This window comes from Curcuma longa, chromosome 11 (genome assembly GCF_044706935.1).
Source record: "Curcuma longa cultivar G26 ecotype Majalengka, Jawa Barat chromosome 11, ITB_CL_G26_1.1, whole genome shotgun sequence".
NCBI classification, from domain to species: Eukaryota; Viridiplantae; Streptophyta; class Magnoliopsida; order Zingiberales; family Zingiberaceae; genus Curcuma; species Curcuma longa.
In genome coordinates, this window is record NC_133871.1 from 17,412,209 (window position 1) to 17,421,578 (window position 9,370).

The 9,370-nt window shown below is 34.9% G+C and overlaps 1 pseudogene; it reads right to left on the reverse strand.

Moving 5' to 3' along the window:
- Nucleotides 1-452: 452 nt before the first annotated feature.
- Nucleotides 453-8,741, reverse strand: LOC141841859 (DNA topoisomerase 1 beta-like; annotated as a pseudogene).
- Nucleotides 8,742-9,370: the final 629 nt, after the last annotated feature.

Sequence of the window (9,370 nt, forward strand, 5' to 3'; positions counted from 1 at the left end):
ATGAACAGTCCTTGATCATGAGTAAAGCAAGGGGATAGAGAGATAATAGCTGGTGAAGTTTTTCATTTGTATTTTTGTTTCTCATTTGTAATGCTCTTCTTTATCAAAGCTGTTAAATGACTTGGCATTTCAAACAAATGTTATGGCTTGGTTAACATGTATCATAGTTTTGGAGAGTGGACGACTAAGTGATTGTGTTCTAATCAACAAATATAACACTTTGTTCAGAAGCTATTCTTTACTCGAAACTATTGTTTATCTGAGGCAATAGAAAAAAGAGGCCATGAAACTATTGAAATTCCCTTTCTAAATTGACTTGTTTGTTTTTCAAGTTTCAGATTTATATGCTTCAAAAATGAATAGATCATTAATTGCTTAATAATTCACTTCTAAATATTTCATGGTTCTGAAATTCAATCATAGGATCGTGGACATGGAAAGAAAACAGGTGAGACTAGCCTCTAGCTGATGAAAGTTTCCATTCATTCAAGTTTACATTCCAACATCAAATATCCTCGCTAAAATTAACTACATTTTCATGCCTAGAATAACTAGCTCATACAACAAGTTCATTCGCAGGGAACTAATGGAGGAAATCTCACTTTGGACATTTAATTTAATCATGGAAATTAACTTGAATTTGCTAATGATTTTGAATCAAAGTACATGTATATTTGAGTGTGGCGTGGCAACTGCCAACGCATGTGTGGGAGAACAGACTTCTAGCATCGTTGAAATTTACTTGAAACTGAAAGTTGAATGGCTCAAAACTTCTCTTTGCCGCATAAGAATCAATCAGGGAAAATATGTTCTAGAATCTGAAGTTGGGATCAACATCCATAGCCCATGCAAACTTTGCGAGCAGTGATTTGTTAAATATCTGGAAAGATAAACAAACCAAGGATTATAAATGGAGGCAATGACAGTAGCAGTTTTACTAATGTACTCAACTAGAGGCAATTCTGACACAGAAAAATGTATTTGTCTCAAAAAAATTGAAACCGAGTACCTTCTCTATGGGTACTTCATGCCTCTTGCACCACGCAACTGATATTCTTGGATCAAGGTAATTGATTTTGGATGTTCCAAGTGCAACTGTTTTCAGATCCTCTTTTATTTGTTTATCCATTTCCATTTTTCCTATCTTGGCATCAACCTGAGCAATCTTCTTCTCAATCCTGCATGTGGGGACACATCAGATCAGAGATATTTAGAGAAAAATTGATCATACAAAGTTCATGAGTTTGGTAAGCTTATTACACTTCAGGGGCCAAGTTCTTCTTTGGCTTCCCTTCTTTGTCTTTAAGTGGAGGCTTCCCTTTCTTAGCCCTACTCAGATCCATCATCAATTCATCTCTTTGGGCCTGTTTGCAATACATCAATACAGATGGCAGGCTGAGTGAGAAAAATCAAAGGAAATATATAAATTGGCTGCGTAAATAGTAAAGCACAAAAATATTCTTACTGTTAAATCAGATATCTTTTCGTTCAACTTAGACATCTGATTTTCGTGAGACTTGGAGACACTGCGTTGATGATTACAGATAATTGCAACCTGTATTGGAGAAAAAAAAAATTGAGGAATCATAACCACAACTCATAGCCAATGAATAAATAGGCAAAACAAAAATTTATAAACTACATAATCATAACCACAACTCATAGCCAATGAATAAATAGGCAAAACAAAAATTTATAAACTACCTCTTTGTTTGCATGCTGATAAACTGTAATCTTCTCTGGCACAGAACCATCCTTGGTTTCCTTATTCAACTGTCATTACCATAAAATCAACATAAAAAAGTGATCCACAATTATATAGGAAGATTGATGGAAATAAGAAATGAAATATAAACAAGAATTATTTGGATTCATAAAAATGTAATAAAGAAGAAATAGATTGATTTCTCCACAATCTAAATCCATAAACTTATGTCACAGCCCAACAAAATTGTTCTAGTTGTGAATGCACAAAGTTGATTTTTTATTTAACAAATAGTTAGAGTTGGATTTTTCAAGCAAATCCTTCACTACATCATCATACTTTAATAATCATCATACTTTAATAGTTTAAAGTGGAATTATGAGAAAATATGACAAACTTAATAAAATACCAACTCACAATATAAAAACAGGCCAGATAATAAATGAGTTGATGGGGATTGAAAATCAGTTTCTTACTATAACATCCAGCGTAATAGAAGCATTGTATGTACGAAAAACTTTTGCAGTAAGTCCAGGCATGAGTTCCTTCAGGTGTGCATTTAGTTTGCTTGTATCCAGCAAGTCAAAGAGATCATCACCCTTATCTTTCTTACCTCCATTGCTCTTTTTGGCTAACCAAAAGAAAAAAGAAACTCATGGAAAATGTTCAAAGTTACTGTTGATAGAATGTGAACTAGAAAAAAATTTGCAGCCAACACACCAATTTGAAAATCACCAATTGCTTTATAGACATGCGGTTCGACCTCCACAGTGTTCAAGTATCTAATAGAATCTTTACCTAAGAAGTCAAACTGAAGAAATCAAGAAGTTAAGATCATTCATAAAATATGATGAGAAATAGAGAAATGTGTTACTTTAGATGCTACCTTCAACTTATTTGGAGGAACCAACTCAACATTCTCCACCTTTAAAGTGCAGCAACCAACAGTATCAGCCTCATCATCATCCTGTATGAAGATTTATATTTATACGAAAAGGATAAACAACTTACACATAGCCAGCCATATGATGTAAATTATAATAAATTGCTCTTGCAAGAAAATATACATGAAAAGAATATGCAAATGCCCTGAAAGGTATATAATGCCTAACTTTGGAATTACATCTAGATATAATTTAACCGTGTTAATTGCCAATAGCTTCAGAAGCAAAACAGCAGCATTCAGTTAATTGCATTGAAATAATTAAAATAGATGAAATAGTGTGGTCTAATATTCAGCAGCAAAACATGAGCTAAACCAGATGACTTAGAAATGGAAGAAAAACATAAGACAAAAACCCAGTAATTTAATAGGATCAACAATACAGAAAAAAATACACCTTGGTCACAGGATCGATACCTTTTCATTGCCTGCCCTGAGCGCCAACTTATCAATAAGGTAGGTCGCCACTGCTATTTGCCGCTTTGTTGGATCTTTACTATTAAAATCTCTCGTATAGTTTGTCCGAATATTTTGTATATAATCCTGCAACACAAATGTAAGAGAAACAAAACTGTATTATTCAATAGAAAAATGAACAATTACACCATATAGATATAGGACGTCAACATTATACCTGAACACCATAACCAATTGGGACTTACCTGTTAATACTAAACCTCCCCTCACACTAAAGTATAGATACCAATAGGTACAATGCATTCACAAAATCAAAAGATTTGATGCTCATATTTAGATACATGAGCAGGGATTCACAGTAAGGCAAAAAGGGGGAAGAGTTTCACAGGTCGAAGAGTGATGAGATATTCTTAACTAGGAGTAGCACTGAAATTAGGATTAGGAGCTGTGCTACTGTATACAGTGGCCACATTCTTGGAAAGTAGCATGTTGAGCTAAAACACCATCAAGTATTTGAATGCATTGGCAACCACTTTAGAGATGATGCTAGAGATGTTCAAAGTAATGCATAAGACTAGGTAGTGGGGTTGAGACGAGGTGAATTGTTAGAGACAGATAGGGGCCATAACTTGGGGAGACACAATGGATAAGCTTGACCGTAATACTTATATAAGAGGTCACAGATTGTGGTAGTTGTCATCAGCATCACTAAGGAGAGAGATCACCATTTCCATGATTAGGAGTGGAGAATGATTGTTTGAGAACATAAGAGGAAGATTTTGTAACATTAATAGACAAGAAGGCAAGGTCACTGCATCATATGAAATCCATAGCGTCCTCACCAATGCATGGAAAATGGTTTCATGCTAAGTTGAGAGCAATAAAATTGTATAACAAATGAAAAATGAACTTATACATAGGAAACCAACATAATAATAACAATACAGGACTAAACTATTAAGTCAAACAGCATATACGTGAAAAAAATCTAACAATCACTAATGAATGAGGAATATCCAAAAACCATAAGTGCTTGCTTTTGCTACCTATGAAGTGAAAGGACAATACACAGGTCAAAACACATTCAAATTATACATTCAAGAAAAAACAAGAAAGAAATTCTTTACCTTCAACAACCTGGCTTTCTCATATTTCTCTTTGTCACTTTGCCCTTTTAATGAACTACTCGCTGCCAGAAAGACATACTTGAACTCTTTTGGATTTATGGGATCATTCCAGAATGCCAACCACGTGACAGTATTATCATGTTTTACTTCTTTCCATCTGAAAATAATCAAACTGTGATATAAGAAAGACTGCTATAAATGTAATTTGACTCTGAAGCTATACCAACTACCAACAAGTTCAATCTACTTGGTTCCTTCACTCAAGTTTTGCTCAGTTAACTACATTACCTTTCACCAGGTATTGGGCATTCTGGAATTGGTGCATCTTTCCCTATATTGATTGTAATATCTCTTGGCCTAATTCTATTTTTTAGCTTTCCCATCTAAAATCATAGAAAACCAACAGTAAGTCAGTGGAAAATAACAGGATTCTTGAAATTGAAATCAAACCAGACAGACAGAAACAACTAAAGTAGATACATGACAAGGAAATATGACCTTTGGATGCTCTCCTCGGCCACGAAATAACCCTGGTGGTTCCACTCTGAAGTTCCCAACCTAAAATAGACCCATTTATTAGTAGTCAGCATAAAAATAATACAGATTTGATAAGCATCACTGATGTTGACGTTAAACACTTGGAGAAAGCCTCAGTCATTGAAATGATAACAAAGATGCCATGTGTTCATATGAGTTAACAATGTGCCACTATATTTGATCTTGAGAATATCAACTTGGAGAATTTCATCACGAAACATATATGTGACGTTGAAAACTACCAGTTTGGGTCCAAGCCTGGATGAAAAATGGAGGGAAAAAGTTGAAGTTGCAATAGGTCCCACAGCCATTGAAAAACTAAATTGAAAATCTATAAGGATTTCATGGCTCATTGTTGTTGTGGCTGCCGGTCAGAATGAGTCAATGACTTAAAAGTTCTATGGTAAAGTACTAATCATGTGTTAAATGTGAAGTTACATGTTGCACAGAACATGTACAGAATAACTACATTTCACCCCAAAAGAACATATAGATTCATGTTCATAAATGTTGCTCCAGGTCCTCAAATATCTTATTCAAACACTAAAACCATTAGCTTAAATCATGTTCAACATTTTTCTGTCAATTCAGTTGCACCAAAATGCAGCATAAATCAAGTTACCTCATAGCTTCATATCCTAAATATAACAAAAGTAATAGCAAAATTAGCATTAGAGTAAACCTTCTCTTTCACACCATCGACAATAGCCCACATATACTTCTCTTCTTGCTTCAATTTTTCTTCCTTCATAATCTTCTTTTCCTACAAAAGCAGCATAGGTACATGGTGATTCCTAATTCTAGTAAAAATATGCTTAATATTGGAAATAAGAGAAAGCATACAAGTGGGTAAGTAAGCATACCACAAGTGATTGGTCCCAAAATATACTTTTCATAAACTATAAAAAAAAGTATATGAATTTATTCCAAAATAATTTCTAATCATAAAATAAACCAAGATGGTATGTAAACATTAGTCACAATGTCAGTAGCTCCTACTCCTGACATAAATGTAATTTTACTACTAGACATGCAGTTGAAACTATCCATGCATATAACCCTTTGTGAAACAGATAAACAAGGTTAAATCATGAATTAATACAAATTACAATATGAAAATGGTTTGACATCAATTCACTGATCAACTGACAATAAGGGCTATACAGAAATGTGTGGTGACATCTGATTTTTTTTTGTACTATCACTTGTTCCATAAAACTTTATGAACAATACTAAAAGTATGACTTTGAAGAAATAGCAAAAACCTATTCTTGGTATCAGATAATGCTAGAGTCAAAATGGAGAACACATTACAACAAAAGTGTCTATTTCCTATGACATAACTGAGTCATCCTACTTCTGGATGAATGGAGCATAATTTACCTCAGAAGTCATCTGCTTCTTCTTCTCCTTCTCCTTTAGATGCCATTCATATATTGGGTAAAATCACAGTCCTCAAACTTCTTAATGATGTGATTTTTACCAAGAATTAGTCGCCAATCATCCATAAAGTTTTTGATAAATTGTTTTTTCAGGGCATAATCTGTATCTTTCATGACAGCAAACATTGTCGCCACCTGTAGCACCAGGAATTTTTAAAAGTTAAGAGTTCACAATTGTAATTAACCAAAACTCCATGTAGTTCGACAACAAACTATTGCACTTTTTAACAAACAAATGCAATTGCAAGATGAAGTCAAAGAATACCAGAGAAACAACATCATAATAATAAGACAAGTCCACAAAATCTTTATAGCTAACCTCTTCTTGTTCAGGAGTCAAATCAATTGGTTGTCCCTTATAAAGCATTTTAACCAAATGAGGCTTGTATGGAGGGGGAAATATAACACCATTGTGTTCCAAGGTAGTCCATTTCTGCTCCCCACCAGATCCAAGGGGGTGCCTTCAATGACTTTGAGAATTTAAATCCTTCCTTTTATTCATTTTAAGATTACTTTTCTTAAATGATGAGCTAGCAGTTTTCAGCAATGTATTCTTGTTGATTGATGCACTGTTAGAAGACGGTGACTTCTTCATTCGTTGTGCAATTGGTATGTGATCATTATCATCTTCTTTACTTTCTTTCCTTACAGAAACCTCCTGTTTAACTTTGGCAGAAACAGAGGTACCTGATAGTTTTGCTTTCTTACTTGATGAAGATTCTGCAGGATTGGCATCACTAAGAGGTCGCTTTTCTCCACCTTTGGGAGCAGTTGTCTCACTGCTTATGCCCTTCTTGTTAGAACCATTTAACCTCAATTTAGAAGATAAAGGCTTCTCAGGTCCATTGGAAACTTTCATGGAAGAAACACCAATAGCTTTGGACTGAAACCTAGAAAGAAGTGGTTTTTCATCTTCTGAATCATCTGTTTCTTCACTGGTATTGGAAGTCAGCTTCATGGATTTAGGTGAAGAAGGCTTTGGTTTTTGAGGAGCCTCTGCAGCATGTGAAAAGGCATTTCTGTTGATTACTCCTGAAGCAGAATATTTGAAACTCAATGGTTTGTCATCATCAGAATTCTCACTCTTTATGGTTGGATTGTCCAAATCCATCTTTTCAGTGCTCCTACCTTCAAAAATATGATGTGAAGAATGTATATGTGTTTTTCCGAGTCCACAGAACATTTTCTCTGAACTACTGCTGAAACAGAATTATGTCTATGACTTAATGGTTTATCATCATCTGAATCAGATAACTCATCCTCACACTTTGGCCTCATATCATTTGTTGTTAATTTATCATGAGATGAATTAGTTGACTGGGCAGGTAGCGAAGATCCAATATTTGATCCTGCCATAGGCTTCTCACTAGATGTCTTAGGGAGTGATGTAGCATTTTGCTTATGTGAGCGGCTATCATTTTGCACAAATTGATGAGAAATAGAGCTGGAATCCTTTTGAGCAGTTGTTTTCTTCAAAGAAGAGGTTGAGCGACCTTGTTTTAACAAAGTGTTTGGCCTCCTAAAAATAATAGGTGCATCATCATCTTCTTCACTATCATTCATAACTTGATTGATACAACCATCAACTGGCATTAGCAATATCTTAGTTTGAGCAAGTAGACCAAGTTCAACCTGAAATATAAAAAGGATTTAGAAGTAAAAATCATATTGGAAATAATGATGTCAATAGACAAACGATAAATGGTAAAAATTGTGCAAATAGATCACCAAATCATGTAATCCTTGCTACTCAATTTACATATTTTTGGGGTCACATTGGTGCCTCGACCTACACTTTACCAGTTGAGATTGCATCAGCTTGAAAGAATTGGCCAGCTAAATGAGATTAAAAATAAATATATGCTGCTTTTAATGTACACCGCAAAAGATGCAACATGTACGACCATTATCCATCAGTTAGAAGACAAATAAATCCCGTCCAGCTGAACAATTGTGGTGTAAGATAAACATTTTCTACAAGAAATTCAGAGACCACCAGTGGCATCAACAACCACCAATTCGACTGGCAAACGTCACGCCATAGTCGAACAAATGAATAAAACATTCGGAATGGAAATACAATGCACGCAAATCCCAAATCATAAAACTTTCACCTTCGAGCGATAAAACCGCAAAATATACAGGGAAAACAACTAATTGCAGAAATTCAACGAAAAATTTATCCTTTTTTAGCATACCTATCGAACAGAGGCCAAGTAAAGCCACGAAAATTGTGGTCTTTTGGAGTGAACATGTATCTCCCAAGGCGCAACCTGGGATGACTGCGAACAAGGCAAAGGCGAAGGAGGCTGCGAGTCCGAGAAACGATTTCTGCAGCGAGCTTCAGCTCCTGGTCGAAGAATTATAGTGCTGGGAGGCGATTAGGGTTTTGTTGAGTAATGCCTCAACTTGCCTATTCTCTTCCCTTTATCTCAGTATGTGTGTGCCACTCAGCTTTTATCAATCCCTCTTTTTATCCAATACCCGCAACGAGATCGTCGCCTCTTCTGGTTCAGGGATGATCAAGACTCTCTCGCACGATCAACGATCAATTCGCTAGCTCGCCGGTCTGTTTCGACCTTCTCGCTTTGCTCCCAAAATGCAGCGATGCAGCGACGGGATGATCAAATCTTGCAGAAACACCCCTATCTTTTACGGAATTGCTTATCTAATTATTTGAAGGTCTGGATGTGGAAAAAGTACCAAAATTAGTTACGATACGTTAAATGGGATTTTTTTTTTTTGGTGATACATTGACCGTGAAAGGGTTTTGAGAAAATGTTTTAAGCAATTTAGAAAACTTTTTTTAAAAAAATCTGAAGAAATTCATAAAATGATCTGAGTTTATTTTATATCTGACTCTTCTCCACGCTTAAAAGACTAACTAAACTCTTGTTTAAGTTAATGGAATTGAGTCAAGTTTACAATTAATTAAACTGTTAAATCCGTTGCTTAAGTTTGGCTTAATTTTTTTTAAAAAAAAATTGAGTTTAATTCGAACTTTAGTTGAGATTGATTCATTTAGTCAACTAATTTTGTAAAATTGCTAAAATTTATAAGAACACATTTACTCAACTAACTTTGTCACACTCGATACAACATTGATCACAGAGTAATATCTCTTCAATAAAGGTGAAATTTGCTACCTCAACGATTTCACATGGTCGGTCTCATGACCATCTATGAGGAGACAAATCAA